The sequence below is a fragment of the Limanda limanda genome, chromosome 11 (assembly GCF_963576545.1).
Source record: "Limanda limanda chromosome 11, fLimLim1.1, whole genome shotgun sequence".
NCBI classification, from domain to species: domain Eukaryota; kingdom Metazoa; phylum Chordata; class Actinopteri; order Pleuronectiformes; family Pleuronectidae; genus Limanda; species Limanda limanda.
Genome location: NC_083646.1, coordinates 12968828 through 12986487, shown reverse-complemented (window position 1 = coordinate 12986487; position 17660 = coordinate 12968828). Strand labels below are relative to the sequence as shown.

Genomic DNA, 17660 nt, shown 5'->3' with positions numbered 1-17660 from the left:
ATAGACAATAGATCTATAATAAAACTGTTATAACAACAACAACAGTAGTTATATTAATAATAATATTAAAGAAATCAGTCAAAATTCATTTTTCAGTCTTTTTTTGGTAAATATCAATATAAATATTTTCTAAGCCATATATTGAGTCAACCAGATATTTACTGCAGTAGCAAGAAATGGAAATTATTCAAGATGCAGTGGATTATTTATTCAATATTTGCATTATTGAAAAAGTAATTAAAAAATATAAATCAAATGACAAATATCGTTGTCATATGAATGTCACAAAATGATACAGATTAAATAAATAGTTAATTAATGTTACTTAATGGAAAATTACATCACTCAAAGCTACATTATCTTACTCACAAATAGGTTCTTCCTAAATAACAAGAGCTGATTCATACCAAAGCATCTGGAAGTTTCTCTGAAGTGTCATCCACTTAGAGAAGACTGACAAGTACTGCGACAGACAGACAAACCAAAACATACACACACACACGCACATAAACACACACAGTCAGCCATGAGTCAGAAAGGCCCCTTGATGTTCTCATCAAGGCTCAGCAGGGACTGACGATTCACTGTCAAGAGACAAATCAGCGCACACACACACACACACACACACACACACACACACACACACACACACACACACACACACACACACACACACACACACACACACACACACACACACACACACACACACACACACACACACACACACACACACACACACACACACACACACACACACACACACACACACACACACACACACACACACGACGGGGAGTGTGATGTCTAAACATTTCCCCCTGAGAGCAACAATTCTTTCATTGAGAAGTTAACTGTTAACGGATTTTCAGAGATACGAGTGTGAAGGCTTTTGCGTTACTGCAGAAGCAGACAGCGATTGTCTTCTTGCTTCTTCATAAATCCATTTCACATCATTTGAAAGTTTATCAATGACAAAACTATTTGAGGGACAGAAAAGGCTGAGCTGTAATCACTGAGCAATCAGTCAACGGTTGTTGTTTAACAAGGATGAAACAAGTCTATAACACAGAACTGGTTGAATGATTTTCTGGTTGAGTGGTTTCTTAAGTGCTGTAAACTTCACAGATTTGCGATATCATTCCTGTAACAGTAAATCTTCGGCATCCACACTGACTGCTTCACCAGCTCCTCAGAGGCAAAATCACTTATAAGTCTGCAAGACACGTTGGATCTGAGCCCGCAGCCGGGGCCATACATCACTCTTGGTTATCTCTGAAGGTCTTAGCGTTACTTAATGTCTTACGTCTTTCCTGCTGTATTTTATGACGTTGGTGCAGTTTAGCTGCAACCTGGATCAGACAATCCCTGTAGGAACTGTCAAGACCCATCTACAAAACCACCACTGGTTTCAGAAGTTAATGCTGCACCCGTTTCCCACATTTAAATGTAAATGTAACAGAATATGTAATTAATTAGTCAGATTGGTGAAGTAAAATAATCCTTGACATTTCAAAGTAGCAAAGATGCTGCTAAAGAAAGACCACAGGAAAGCAATGAGTGCTTTAATGGCACTTTCACCCCTGCCTTGTTGGAGGTGGACCTTCTTTCCAAGATTTAAGAGTGGATAATTTATTGCCAGACAACTCAGTTGTTTGGAATTTGCCACAGTGTGCCCACGACGAGACAACAATCACAGCATAACACATAACAAGAAAACAAAACAAAACCCATAACCCACTCCCCATAAAAACATTACATGCATCTGTTGATGTCAAATACAGAATAAAATTAAATACAGTAAAAACTAGTGTATCTGGTCCTTAGACATACACTGAAATACACAATACAATAAAATTCCGTGGTAGTTACTGCTTTGCGTTTGTAAAGTGCTGATATAGGACTGAGGAGCCATTTAGTGATTTGATGGCTCTACAGTAGGTTCTGTTGAGGAAACGGGAAGTCCTAGTTTTGGTGGCCCTGAGTCTTTTCCCTGAGGGGAGAGTTATCAAGAGGAGTTTGGCAGGGTGCGTAGAGTCCTGCAGTATTTTTAGACCCCTAAGCTGAGTGGAAGGTTTGTATACATAAGAGATGGGGGTGAGTTGCAATTGATGATTTTTGAGGTGGTGCAAACGATTCTATCAAGTATAGGTAGACACAAGTACATGTCGGTGATGGCGACAACACTACGTATGTCACACAAAAGCCAGACGTGCACTCCCTCAATTGCAACGTCAAACCAAAACTAACCAGATCAAATGTAATCAGTGTAACAAAGAGATGAACCTGGGTCTTTTCAAAGAACAACGTATGTCACACGACAAAAAGCGCAGGTGAGATTCCCATTAGCGACCTCACCATCATGGCTCAGTGCGACACTTTAATAGAACGCCACCGGTGCTAATAGTCAAAGTGGCAGGTTTGAAAAAGGCAGATATTTTCTATGTTATGAATCATTTTTCAAACCTGAAGCCTGTATATTGTTCAGAGTCTGCTCTCGCTTTACCTTTAATGGTGTATCTGTCATCAGGAGAGAGCATCAACATGCATTACCAGCCTCTGCACTCAGAGAACCTTGGAGATAACAACCTATGCATTTACTTAAGTTGTGTTTGTGATATTAAAAACGATAAAAAGCTTAAAGCTTCAGCAATGCTGCAGGTCAGCTTGTCCATTCATCCCTTCTCTTCATTTCCCACAATGTTTATACAGCGTGTGCGTGTAATTGCCTGTATTTCAGGACTGGTCATAATGAATGCCTGTGTCTTTGTTAAGTGCTGTTATCGCAGTGCTTACAGTAAGAGCAGCCTCTGTTTTCACTGAGTACATATCGATGTGATCAGAATCTGCCTGTAAGTACAACAGGATCTTCAATAATGCCCCAAATACCTGTATCACTCTTTACTAACTATTTAAAAATAGTGTTCACTTCAATCGCAAGTTGGCATTCATATATATTTTAAGAATACCATACATTAGAATATGTTTAATATTACCATAATTACAATTTGGTTGATAAAAGTGAGATGATTTCACGTTCTCTGACTGATAAGACCTCCTCTCAGCAAAATTGCAACATATCCCCTACTACATTATTGTTATTGGTACATGGAGTTTGGTGACCTGCGCAGAGATCCAGCCAGGTCTGGGTAATGGTAACCAATTAAATTTTCCATTTGAAAAATTGGATTAAAATGTTCTTGTTTGTCAGAACAAGTAAAGATTAAGATTTGGAAGCTTTATTTTCCAATTTCCCAGTTTTTTTAAATATTGGACGGACAAAATAGTAAATCTGAAAGTTTCGAGTCTTCTGCTGCCTAGGTGGGCGGGATCTAAGTGTCCTACTCAACTCCCATATGATTGGCTGATGGGTGCTATAATGCTTTATGTATCTTTATATCGTGGTTATTGGCACTTGGCAGCATTGTGCAGTGTCATTTTGTTGAAGAGGATGAGGCCTCATGCACTACTGACCCGGAGGGTGACTCCTGTAGACTTTGTCTCAGACCAAACAGTTATAAAGTATATTGTCTGTGACGCTCTTGTCAGAGTGCTCTCTACACAGGTGGGCATTTTTTCCGCACCAGCTCAGCGAGGGCAGCATGGGCTTTTGACTTTCATCTTTCCAGCTCGTGAACTGTGACAGTGTGAGTTCCTGTTTCTCTTTCAAGTCCTGAGAAGACAAATGAGAAGAATATTTTTTCTTCTGATAACTCCAATCTCTAGAATTTGACCGATAAGTCTCTCAGCCTTTCTCAGATATATCGATATCAGCATTTAGGTTGGCCAATATGCAGAAATGGAAGATCTCTTATACTGAATAAAGAATGCACATGTATATTTTACAAATTATTTGCATAAAATTAGTATTTTATTTATAATTATTTGTAATAAAGTTTATGATTAAACTGTACACATTTAAGCCTCAATTACATTTCTTTGGTTTTTTTAGATTTTGAAAACAACATCTTAGGGATCATTGTCAATCTTTTTAAAGATAAAATATGTAACAATTCTCAATTCTCAAACTGACCAAACCTATATTATATATTTTGTTGACTTGTGTTATCACCTCATCCAAATTGGTTTCAACAATACTCAAACCCAGAGAAATCCACAATTTTAGGTAACGGGACGTTTCATTGCAGGCTTTGCCCGTCTCTCTCTAACTTCCCGGAAAAAGGATATTTGGCAAAGGAAAGTTCGAAAAAAGATTTAGAAAAAAACTGTAAAACAAGAATGTATCCAAACCGGACCCATCTAGTATCACAAAGCGCAAACAACACACCAACATACATAAATAGCTGCATATAAAACTGCCAGAAAGCTGCTTATCACTTCCACTGTTTTATTAGTCGCTCGTAACGGATCATTATTATTTATCACCATTTGCTGTGGAACGTGAATAAACTTTAATACATTACCTCATCCATAAACTGAACCTATCACTAGTGTCCAGGTAACGTCATATACTCTCATGATCCCACGCTGCTTCACTACGTCATCAAACTAGGTCCTCTCAGCCAAAGCATATAATATATATATATATATATATTGGTTGATGCACAGTATAAGAAATGTTTTACTGCCAAAAAATGGAATCCGTATCAGCCCTTAAAATCCATATACAGTATCTGTCGTGTTCACTAAACTCTGGTTTCGGATCATTTATGCAGCCATGGCTACAGAACGGTGCTGCAACAAAATGACTCAAGGGGTGAGACTGTCTTCAGACTGACAGCAGACGTGGATGAGATGATGCTCTTTGGATTTGTTATCAGCAGCTTGTTTATCATATGGAAGTTCTTAAAACTTTCACAAAGATTGAACCAAAAAGTAAGAAATAGTTTTTTCATTAAGATTTTAAAAGTAGCCATGCCATGATTTAATCTTATATTCATATTGATCAGGACTGCAGGACAAAATCATCAGTGTAAGTGGCCTTACTGTTTTATACTGCCTTAGTGAGAAACTCCTGTAGTGAGTAATGGGTATAGAAAAGTGGGTTTCAAACATCGTTTTGCCCAGGGCATCACCATGAGCACACGCACCTCATGGCAACGAGAGTGATAGGAGACAATTGATGAAGATGGGGAAGGAGTTCTTCATCAGATAGAACATTCAGAGGAAACATTTGAAGGTGAGACTGTGTGCGTTCAGTGAATAAAGCGTTCAGATAATAAATGTCTCCATTCAAACACAGACTCACAGTTAAACTGTAAAATCATATAATTTCTCTACACTCCTTCATAAGTCATTCATTTATTCAGCAGGTCTGTTCTGCTTTCACAAAACTGAATCTTATCATTAATTGTCGCTTTTGAAAATGACGAAGCAGAAAGTCCATTGAGTGAAAATCTTCTCGCCCTTTTTCGTCACATCTCATGTTCTACATCAGCAGACGGAGTTTACTCTGTCGTCATGGAGATGGCTCAGATAATTTAATATGATTCTGTACTTTGTGCTCCTTTTTTTTCTATCTACTTTCATGTACTTTTGTTTTGCCTCGTTTCTCCATTTACTGTATATGAAGCACACTCTTGTCTATAAATGTGTTATACAAACACTGTCTGGCTCAGGTTGACTAAAGGTGAAACAGGCAGCACTCTTTACATTTTAGACAGTTGTGTGTGTGTGTGTGTGTGTGTGTGTGTGTGTGTGTGTGTGTGTGTGTGTGTGTGTGTGTGTGTGTGTGTGTGTGTGTGTGTGTGTGTGTGTGTGTGTGTGTGTGTGTGTGTGTGTGTGTGTGTGTGTGTGTGTGTGTGTCTAGCTAAGGAGGAAACTCAGGGAGACAGTTGCCACCACCATTTCGGCACCCAGCAGTAAAGTATTGATCTCTTGTTTCAGCAGCCCTCTCTTTTTCCATCTCCCCCTCATCATTCTTTCTGCTCCTGTCTTCCATCCCTCCCCTCACTCTCTCTTTCAAACGTTTAATTGCCACAGTGGTTTATTTAATTTTCTTTTTATTGTTCTTTCCATTTCAATATATTTTACATTTCACCTTGCCCTGACAGTCCATAAAAATCCCTCTTCTTCAATCATTTCTCTTCATCCTGTTCTCATTTCACTTTTTCAAAGCCTCCCCAGTTCTTTCCCATCCGCTCCTCATTCTATTTTTCCTCTCCTTTCATCCCTTTCTTTCTAATTCCTACAGATGTTAACCTTGTAGCACAGCTTCCTCAGGTTGGAGGCAGAGAACGAGAGATGCAATGCAGAGCTCAATACCTCCACCCTCAGGTAACAGAGTGAACTATTTTCCTCACAGCTTGACTGTAATAAAATCAAACCTTGATGATTCATGGATTTTTACAGCAATGCTGTAGAGGGCTGTAAATCATTTTTAAGATATCGTCCTCGTAAACCATGGCATGGAATGATCATTCCTATGCAGACAGAGATGTATAGCATCGGGACGCCACTTTCATGAGTCTCTGTTGAACACCTGAAGACTTTGAAGAGACCCTAAAACCCTTTTTATTCAAGCTATTATTTTCAATATAGAGATGAAATACAATGCTATAATATTCCTGCTGCACAGATTTCAAACTGAGAGCACTTTTTTTGTAGGTGACAGAGACAGAATAATGAAAAGAAACCTGTTAAATAAAAGCAAAAAAGTAAGAGTGATACAGAACGCTTCCTTATAGCGAAGACGTTCAGCGCTCCATGGTCTGTAAAGGCAAATATGCAGTTGTTGAGTATTCTTTAGTAGAGTACGATTCAGGGTGTGTTTTATCATTTAATATGCACTGTGTTTTCCATAAAACAGGTTAATGCACTGCCTTGAATATAAATAAGGGAAAATGAACATAAATTTAAGGCCCATTTTAAATTGCCTGTTCAAGGCCGGGAAGTTGCATATTTACTCCACCTCATCATTCTGATTGAACGTAAGGACACGGAATTGGGGGTTTTGTTGTTCCCCCTCCATGCCGGCAGCAGAGGTGCAGTCGGAGCAGGATCCACGCCTGCAAGGTGGCATGGTGGGACACACGTCAACATGGTTCTATTACATGTAACACCTCTGTTTTCGGAATGCCTGCATGCCATCTAAGATCACACACTGGGAATGCAATGTGTCGGCTTAATCGCTTCAGCGTAAACAACCGAAGATAGAATAACGAGGGGTTCTCTGCGGTATCCTCTGGAGTGAGGAATTAAACATCACACACAGTATCTGCAGCCGAGTGACTGATTGAGACAGAAACAGCAGCACTATTAGAACCCACTTTGAATGATAAATTATTTTGGAACCAACAGAAAAGTTTGGTGAGATCAGTGTTGTAGACCATAAACTCCTCGCTGGTGTAGCATTAATGCTGGTTTATTTGTCTCAAATTAGGGTTAGAGATTTATTGTACAGGTTTACAATGGTTGATTTACGACCACAAACTGTGGAATCATTTGTGTACAACACAAGGCTTACAGTCATATTGACCCTATCTATGGACAAGGAGGAGGAGAGGGAAAAGTCAGAGGGGTTAGAGAGTGCAGAGAAATGAGAGGCAGTAATGGGAATGGACAGGAGGAGGATTTAGAGGAGACAGAGTGAGAATGGAGTTAGAGGGAAGAGTGGTGTGGGTAAGAGGAGGAAGGAGGAGAAAGTGTGTGTTGTCAGTCTCGTTGCAGTTTCTGTTCCTTCACTGTCAGCCTTCACCATTTGAAACGGTGAAACTGGCATTTCCCTGGGATAACACACACACACACACACACACACACACACACACACACACACACACACACACACACACACACACACACACACACACACACACACACACACACACACACACACACACACACACACACACACACACACACACACACACACACACACACACACACACACACATGCACATATAGCAAACTTCTCCCTCTACGCCACTCGATGTACAGTAGGTGTGAAAGGAGGAGTCAACCTGAATACACAAGTGAAAAGCCTGACAATGCTGCAGATCGAAGAGCTCGACATTCAACAGTCATTCATTGAGCCCTGGACGGTATCAAGCTACCAGTTGTATGTTCTGTTTCAGGAATAACCAGTAAAGCAAAGCTACAAATAAGGAGTGCAGATCTCTGCCATTTCAAAACAATGTAGAAAATGTGCTTGGATGTACATTCAGAGGATGAAGGTTTTTTAAACTTAACAGTTATCACAAAATAAAGGGTAGAAATACAGCTATAGGCAAAATTTCATTGTTCACATAAAATTTGAGGGAGACGCTCTATTCTCACTGCAATAAATTTGAGGATTTAAATTTAACAACCCTCATCATTGTCTGACTCTTTATGGACATGGAGTCAGACGCTGATGTTTGCTAACCTCCCGTCAGCTTAATGATTCAGGTCACATACAGTAGAGCAGCAAATGTCCACATATATCACAATTTACCTTTGCTCAGTTTGTAAAGTATATATTAAGAGATACAGAAATCCAAGTTGGTTCACATTTAAACAGATATTTCCGTAAAGGAAAGCTAGCAAGACATTTTATTCACTCAGCAGTGAGCCACAAAATTCTCTACAGTGAAATGACCTTTCATAAAGAAATAATCCACGCTACTTCAAATAGCTGGTATACATAAACACAAAAACACACAAAATCACGGATTAATACACACGCAATTATAGATACACATTGGGATAAACAAACACACACACACACATAAGTGGTCAAACACACACCTCCACATGGCAGCACATCAAGGGAAGAAAGCGTTTTGTGTGTGTGTGTGTGAATTCATCTGTGTATTGTGTTTGTTGAGCCTGTGTTTGTGTAGCAAGTAAAAAAGAACAGCTTCTCGGACAAATCCCGTCGAAATAATCATCCCACCCTGGCCGTCCAGATACCAACACTGTGTCCCATGTGGCTTCATTACTGTTGCTGCTAATTAAGCAGCTCCACATAAACACCATCTTCTGCCTTCAAAACACAGCAGCATCATCACATGTTTAAACTTGATGTATTTGTTGATGCCGACACACAGAAGTATGGCGATACATCATACGCGGTTGATAGTGTATAATATTATGATAAGCTTGGTACATGCAGTAGATTTGTGTTGTGGACAAGGGAAGAATGATGTGTTTCAAGATCTCGGATAATGACTTATTATTGAACTACTGATGATAAATAATTTAATCTTTACAAATACTTTTATTTTGAACAAAAAACATTAGCTGGCAACTAGCTGTCATTCATACATCCATTTAGTCATTACTATGGGTCTTTGTTTCCAGATATAACTTCCATCAGAATTATCAATAATTTCCAATGTTTCTCTAAAACAACCCTAACAAAATAATATAAATCATTAACGTGAAGACAGTGGCCCTTGTGTGTTGTACTGCCCGCCAGGAAGAAAACACAACAATCGGTGCATGTTGATTCAAGATGAATCTTCCACGTGTTTATTCCATAGATCTGTGTTTACTTGCATATTTTTATCCACTGATCATGTTTGCTGCAGCGTTATTGTACCACAGCATCATTGTCTCAGTACAAATGATGATCCTGAATAAACACTTCTTATTTAGTTGTTAATATCTACCTGGTGCATCCTTATCAGGTAAAGCTTCTTGCTTATATTTTATTTATTGACCTGGATATGAAGCAACCGGAGCAGAAAAATTATATAGTGGTAGTTGCTAAAAAGATAAGACGGAGCCCTCTCCTCTCCTCAGGTGAAAAAACATTGCAGCAGCTCGGGTCATATTTCAGCAGCAGCGTAACACTGTTACTGTCAGGTGCAAATAGGGGAAACCCTGCAATATTTCACAGCGCTATTTATAATAATGAAAAACAGGTACAGGTCTTACAAAGAACAAATGGAGATAAATCCATAGTAACATCCTCAACCCCCACATGTCCGCAGTTATGTAAGGTGCTTGAACTTTGCCTACATCACTGACTCATATTGAAGCTGCTTATACCCTTGATATTAACATAATGTCCACCTCGTCGTGGGGATAATAGGAGACTCACGATACATCCACTGCCTCAGCTGCACCAGTGTAGACCCCTGGATGGGGATAGATCCGAACAAACAAACAGATCTGCTTCAATTCATTTGATTCAAAATGTGTAATGACAAAAGGGCTGAGTGTGAAGAAATCAATGAATCAGGGTTAATTACAAGTAAAATGCTTCATAGTCCGTTTACGGACAAGACACGCATGCTTTTAAAATCTGTATCTGGCTACATTTGTTTGTGATGGTGCATATAAATACTGCACATGTCTGCCTGCATTCATACATTATGTCTACACAGCAGTGGATGTGCGCGTGGCATGTGTGTGAAATAATGAGCAGGAGATAAAACATAATTGTATGCCGAGATCTTGTGCACTTCAATTTATTCCTCCATTACAGCTCAGAGTTCAACACGGTGCAGAGAGAGGGAAGCCTTTGATTATAAAGCTGTTAAAAACTAGAACACAATGTAAACAACGGCAGACCGCCAGACTGAACTTGTACGTTTTTCTTTCATCAAAACCGAATTGATCCCACGATTTGCATACAAAGACATTTGGCTACAAAATGCCTGGAATGTGCAAATGTTTGAGGCGTTTGTCTGAAGACTGCAGTGTTGCAGTTTCTTCACAGAGTTCGGCTTTCACAACGTGTGAGGGTGATAATGTCAGGGGGAGCTGCAGACTCAGAAGAAAGTCGTGATAAAATGCTTCATAACCCCGTGACTAAAAGGACATCTCGCCTCTCTTCTTGTTACCCTTCAAAATCTCCACCCTTCCCCAGATTTCCCATTTCCGAGCGTTTACCCTTGGGCACCCTCTGAGGTACGAAAACTGTTGTATCACTATCCTGTTTGGAGAAGTCACAGAAGACCAGAGTGTGCTGGAGATAAAGGGGGAGAGATTATCTGCTCTTGCTGATGAGGTGAACACGAGCATCTCAGCCTCACGTGTTGAACATTTAGTTTCAAACCCAAATAATTCAGGTTGGCGTTGGATATTCTGAGTAACACAAGCAAACAAATTAGCATCTTGTGCAGAATTTTGCAGTTTTAATGAGTGATGATTTTTCAGTGACAATTATATGGAGCTGACAAGTTGATTGGAGTGTTGTTTGTTCCCCTCGTAGAGTTGATTTGAAGCTCTGCTCTGGAGGAAATGTTCAAAACTACATCATGGCTTTAATTTAATTCTAAATGGTATATACATTTGAAGTAAACCTTGTGATTAAATCAATATTTGTATGCGCATGACATTAATTTGAGTTGCTTTTTTCCACCAAGCTTCCTGAAACTTCTTGGAATGTCAGAAAGATATCTTGACATTTTGAATTTCATTCTGTTTTTCATCACCTCACACTTGTCACATGGAGAATAGTTATTTTTCCAGTTGCCTAGTTTAATTTATTAGTTCATTCATTGCATGTTCATGCACACATAGGAGGCACTGGTCCTGACAGGTTTTACATAAGATTGAATGCAAGTTAATCAAAAACTGTGTCAAAATTAACAGCAAACAGGAGGAAAAAGGTAATGGAAATTAGTTTTTGCTTTTTGTTTGAAATTTCTTCAAAAAAGAAGACGTTATGACATCATATTGTGACACCCCCACTGAAAACTGAGTGTGAATTAACGAGTGTCAATGGTGTCACTTCCAGCAGATCAGCATAATGACATATTTCTGGATTTTTTTGGTGTGTGTGGGGAGAATATTATTCCCTCATTAACAACAGTAAAGTGGCTGATGCTGCCACACAGCACAAAGCTGCCCTGCTACTGGTTCTATAAAATCCAAATGACTTCGGTCATGTGGTCACAACATGTAGATTAGGAGATAATTGGAATTTGCTTTGGTAGTTTTTGTATGAATTATTAATTGGGTCTAATCCAGAGTTTAAAGGAATATTCAATTTCTACTCATCATATTTCTTTACCATAACAATTATCAATATCACAACTACCAACAGGGTGATTTGAACTTTGAAATTTTTGGTTAACAACACAAATTCCTGCCCTTGCTCTGAATGTGTGTGAAGGTTAATCTAAATCAGTCACTGCTGTAACGTGGCTAAAGCAACCCCGGGAGCGTTTCCTCATCCCCTCCAATGGTGCCGGACTTCATCAGAATTTTACACCCCCCTCCCAAAAAAAAACATCCTCACTAAACCTTCACGCAGCTTTTAATATTCCTCCAGCGAAACCAGATCTGATGGAATCCTTTTAAGTGACGACATCAAACTCACCTATTTCATGGGAGGAGAAACACTGAGGCTACGGATGAAACAGCTAAACTGCTTCTGCGTTCGGAAATCCCTTCCTCTCCACATCACTACTCGTACAGCGAGTGGTGAATGACATTTCCCCAGGCCAGCTGTTAAACATGGTCTGCTTCACATACACACGCGGGCACGCACATACAAAATGCATGCGTATAAAACAAACAGTCTTGTCCCTCTCAGCTTCTTCTGTCTGCCCAACTCCCACTTGTGCCCTTTAACAATCTGAAGCAAGTCAAACTATTTTAGCTGGCATTAAACTCCGCCTGCTGCTCGAATATCTCCAATGTGCATCACAACAGGGGTAAACTGCTCGGAGAGTAACCTTCCACATGATATGATTATAACCGAGCTTGAGTTCAGTATTTGGTCATGTTTTCTCTAAACTGCGAGGCTGAATGACAGAGGGACGAGAGTCAGAGGTTTAGAGTCAACGTGACATGTGACAGAACGTGATTCATACTCAACCTGACAACATTGTCAACATGAAGCATGTGCTCACAGGCTGTGAGACACAGGTATTTACAATCAAAGAGGGCACTGGATGACATCCTACACCGTGGTTTGGCCCAAGCACATATCCACGAGTAAAGATAAAACTTCCTCACCATAATGTTTCACTCATGATATGTATTTTAATGTTTTTCTGCTGTTTTCTGCCATTATGTAATTTTCCCACCGTTTGTCCAATCCAATAAACACAAAACTGCAGATATGGTTATTGATTGAGGATCTGATGTAAATGAGGGAGTCGTCATGAATAACACGTATCGCTTATCAATCTTGCAGTCGTGAGTAGGAACCCAGGTAGGTGTGTATGTGCAAACAGTATACTGTATATGGATATGTGTTTTTTGGCCATGTGTTGGTTAGTGTATGTATACGTATACATGTGTATTCCGGTAATTAATATTGCTTTAAAAAGGTCAAGATAGATAGATAACAAGATAGTTGTTATAGTGATAGTTAGGGCATTGGAACAATACTCACTCAAGACAATACTCTGTTGTATCCACCCCTTTCAGGTGAAAGTAAATTATTTGATTATAACATAATTTCTAACTGCAGTTCTTTACACTTTAGGCTCTTTAGCCCAAAGTGGAATCAGTCGAATTTAAATCCTCCCTTTTTATATAACATTTATATGTCCCTACAATGATAATATGTACACTGAGAAGAAAAGAGGCACCGAAACATAAGCAGAGGAGAAAAGGTCAATGTTTTCAAACCCAACAGAAGGGCCTCGGGAGAGTGGCGTGATTCAGCTATGGGGTTATTTAAAGAATAAGCTTTCAGATATGTCGGAAAACAGGAGGTTACACTATAGTTCTGACAATCATGAGAAGGTTATTCCACTATTAGAAAGGCCTGTGGAGGAGAACAGCTCATTTCTCTATAGGGAAAGATGAGTCTAGTAATACAGCGTGTTGCATTACCCAGAACACAAGTACCATGATCTAATGACATGAGGCTGTAGCTCCCCTAACAGCTGTACAAGCAGATTATTTTACCAGGGTCCTTGACATCTGGAAGTTTGGTATCATTTATTGCCTTATCCACTCTTTTCCCATTCTCTCCCGGACTCCAGTCATCTAGAAGGCAGTACATCCTTCCCTCTTTCTCCTCCTCTCTCCCTCAGACGCGTGGAGATGGATGGACAGTGTGTGCAGGAGTCCTTGGCTGAACTGTAGAAGTGCTGACAGGGCGCCAAGCCCTCTAACAGCGCGATGACGCCTCTATCTGTCTCTCCATGATGCACTCTCTCGCTAACACGCGCACACACACGCACAAATACACAACACCATCACAGGTGCATATCTAAATAGGTACTTGCACACAGACATGCACACTCACATATTAATGTTTGACTGAACATATACACAGAAAGTGCGTACTTGGGGTGCCTTATATCTGCACACAGATTTATGTTTATGTGATGTGCAAATCCACATGAGCAGGCGCTATAGTATGTGCACGAACACACGTGCATGCATGTGCACGGTAGCAGCAAAACGCGAAACCATCTCGATCTATCCAGCATTACCTTTATCACCCCGTCCAGTCCCCTATATAATCAGCATCAGTCTCTACTGTCAGACACACACACACACACACACACACACACACACACAGATACACCCACAAACACCCACACACACAGGTCAGCTGAGTGATGTTTCGAGTGTGTATTTCTCGTCTGCTTGTGTTAAAGCGAGTCATCTATCCTTCCACAGCTTCATTACAACCTGCAAGGGCAAACACTATCTCTCTCTCCCCCTCTGTCTCTCCAGATGGGGAAGAGAGAGACAGAGATATACAGTAGATAGGAAGTGAAATCCCTCCCTCTCTCTCTCTTTGTAACCCCCAACTTGCTTTTTCTCTCTTGTTCCTCCGTCTCTATATTTATCCTTTGTCTCTTGGATTGCTCACCTATGTTTTCAATCACCTAGCCTGGAGCAAGTGTCAGCATGGTTAAGCACCATGTTAACCCACTGAAAGATGCAGCAACACAAATGCAACAGAGTATAAACAAGAAGACTGTTACTGACAAAAATAATACAGACCCCCCCCCCCCCCCCCCCTGTGTCCAGATACTTTATTTCAGAGACATTTCTTCCTGTTTTTTCTTTTTACATTAAGAGAAATCTTAATTCAACAACATGGCCGCAGACTCTGAAAGTCCTTCGACAACCTGTTCCCCTCTGCCCCCCTGTCTTCATCTTCTATCCCCCCCCCCCCCCATTTCCCACAGACCTGCCTTTCTTGACTCGACCACCACACTCTCCTCCTTAATCCCACTCCCCCCCCCCCCCCCCGCGCTCATCCACACACCTGTTCCCTCTTCCCCAATTAGCCCTGCAGCCACTCGATCTCTCTCTGCAACTGCTCCTCGTTCAGAATCAACAGTGCAGCTACTTAAACTGCTTTTAAATGGAACTCGTGAGCTAGCGGTTGTGACACTGGGAAGACGTGTGCACAGTATGTTTAGCATTAAAGTTGCTCAGTCATGAGAGCACTGCCGGGCAACAGCAACGTGGACGCTGATATGAAAATCAATGGTCGCAGGAAATGCAAGGGCTTAATTGCAAAGGAAAATATTTGAATACGTTTAACTTATCATCCATGGGAAAACAAAACCTCCGTGGCCTCTGTCATTTCTGGAAGAACATCAGCAAACACTATACAACTAGAGAAATTGGAGCTTTCAGCGGATTCTGGGGTTATGCATACCACTGGCGGGGGGTGTTCATATGGATTGATATGAACATGATAAACATTTGAAGCCAGCACTATTCCAGCCTCATCTCCACAGTCTCTGTCAGATTGTCTGCTTTTGTTTGCAGTGTCCCTTGAGTGAAGAATGCTGTTGTCTGTTCCTATTTGATTTCCTGCCTGCCTAAACTCATGGTTTAAAACCGGGCTGCCTCTAAGCCTGGTTGACTTTCTATATATTCACTGCCTCAGCCTGCCTTGTGTGTCAGAAAAGAAATTGTTTTTTGACATTTCTGTTGAACAAAACAATTACTGGGCTGCAGAGACCCTGCCACATCCCCCTAGAAAGTGGAGGTTATTATAAGTGGGACATGATGACCAGGTTTTTGGGATAACAGTCAATTAATGTCATATACCGATTTAATGGGGTGGTTAGCACCATCGTGGAGTTTTGGGTTTGCATGTACTCCCTGTGCCTGTAAAGGGTTTTCTCTGGGTTTCCTCCCACAGTCCAAAGACATGACGATCAGGGTAAAGTTAATCTGAGACTCTAATTGACCATAAGGCGTGAATGTGGAGTTGGAGTTTTATTATTTCTGTTTTCTGGAAGCTGGTGAAAGGAGAACTGATGCGGAATATTTTAATGTAGACTTGATGCATCAAGGAGACCAGAAGGTGAAACAACATACAAACACTGACAGAGCAACATGATCAATTGTCACCCCCAAGTCTAAGGATGTCTCCCACAGCATCACCATTTATCTCCCTCACCCTGCGTCCCCCATTCTAACTGCACATCAATGAATGGCTGGAGTTGCTGTCACTCTCTATGTTACATGTAGGTGTTCCCATCCTATTGGATAGTAAACTAAATCTAACTAAATCACATTGTGTCCTTACGTCTTGCCGCTGGTGAAATACACAAAAGAGTTGAAGTTGGTGAGAATTGAAGTTGGTGCCTCTCTGTCTGGAGTATCTGAATTAGATATGAAAGTCCCTAAGTGTAGACACTACAATAAACTGTTGGTCGGCCCTTTATCTATAACCTGACCTTTGGTACTGTTAAGAGGGAGAAGGGAGCCTATGGGGAATTTAGACAGGCACTTTTCTCCTGTAGAGAAATAATGTAATATACAATATACATAATATAGTATATATTATGTATAGTGTAGTGGCATATATAGTCTAGATGTGTAGATACACAGATTAATGGAGACATGCTGGGTAAAAAAAAGAGGATTTAAATACGGAAACAGTCATTTAAAAGGTCATGCGTCTATGGTGAAAGACGGGAGGAAAGACAGAGACATGAAAAAGAAAAGAGAGCTTGTAGAACGCTTGAGTTTTTGAGGCCCTACAGAAATCTTGAATAATAGATGGCTAAAACCTCTTATTCTCTAAATTTTAAATGGCTCGCTGTTATCAAAAATAACCTGATCTGTGGAGCATTAGGAGGCTCGCACGCAACACAGTGTGGCTCCTGCTCTATGTTATTGGAAGAACAGGTCTGCAGTCCAACTTAGAATCAAATATCCATCTTTTTCCCATTAACAAAAAACATGACTTATTAAGAGATAAGAAAACCAGTGAGTTATCTGAATGTTGCATATTCATTCATGCATTTAATGATAATAAAAATGTTTTGACTCATAAGAGCATGAGACAGATGCTTGTACTGATCAGTTGATTTAGGTTCTGACTAAACACACAGGCTAACTGGAGCCTCAAATAGAAACATGTGCCTGACTCACCAAAAGGCAGAAGCAGGAGTTAGGCCTTGGACACCCTCTACTGGCTCATACACCAGGCTGATGAAAAGGCTGTGGACACCGTGGGACATCGACTTGTCTCCTCAGTGTAACAGCCTCCCTGAGGAAGATTATTACAAATTGTCAGAAAACAGGCTCCAGCCACATCCTGGGAGTCTAAGGAGCAATTTTGATTTTTTGTAGAGGAAAAGATAGGGTAATGTAGTCCATCAAGAAGTTTAGAGTTAAAACAATTAGTCATAAGTTTCCTATTGATCCCTCCCCAAGGTGTCTTATCCCAACAACCGCAGACAGGCTCATTACTCTAAATGACAAGCGTATAGACAGTCAGGACTGATAAAGCTGGATCAATGCCACTGATCAGATCCCATCTCGGTATCGATAAGCACAGAGAACTGGAAGAGACAGAAAGGGCATTCTCATCGAATGGA

The 17660-nt window shown here is 40.4% G+C and overlaps 1 long non-coding RNA gene across 1 annotated transcript in view; it reads right to left on the bottom strand.

Annotated features, from left to right (window-relative positions):
* LOC133014698 (uncharacterized) overlaps window positions 1-17660 on the bottom strand; it is a 93612-nt gene that overhangs the window by 74224 nt on the left and 1728 nt on the right. The window contains exon 2 of the long non-coding RNA XR_009681475.1: window positions 17212-17329. This is a non-coding gene — a long non-coding RNA (uncharacterized LOC133014698). The remainder of the gene's footprint in view (window positions 1-17211; window positions 17330-17660) is intronic.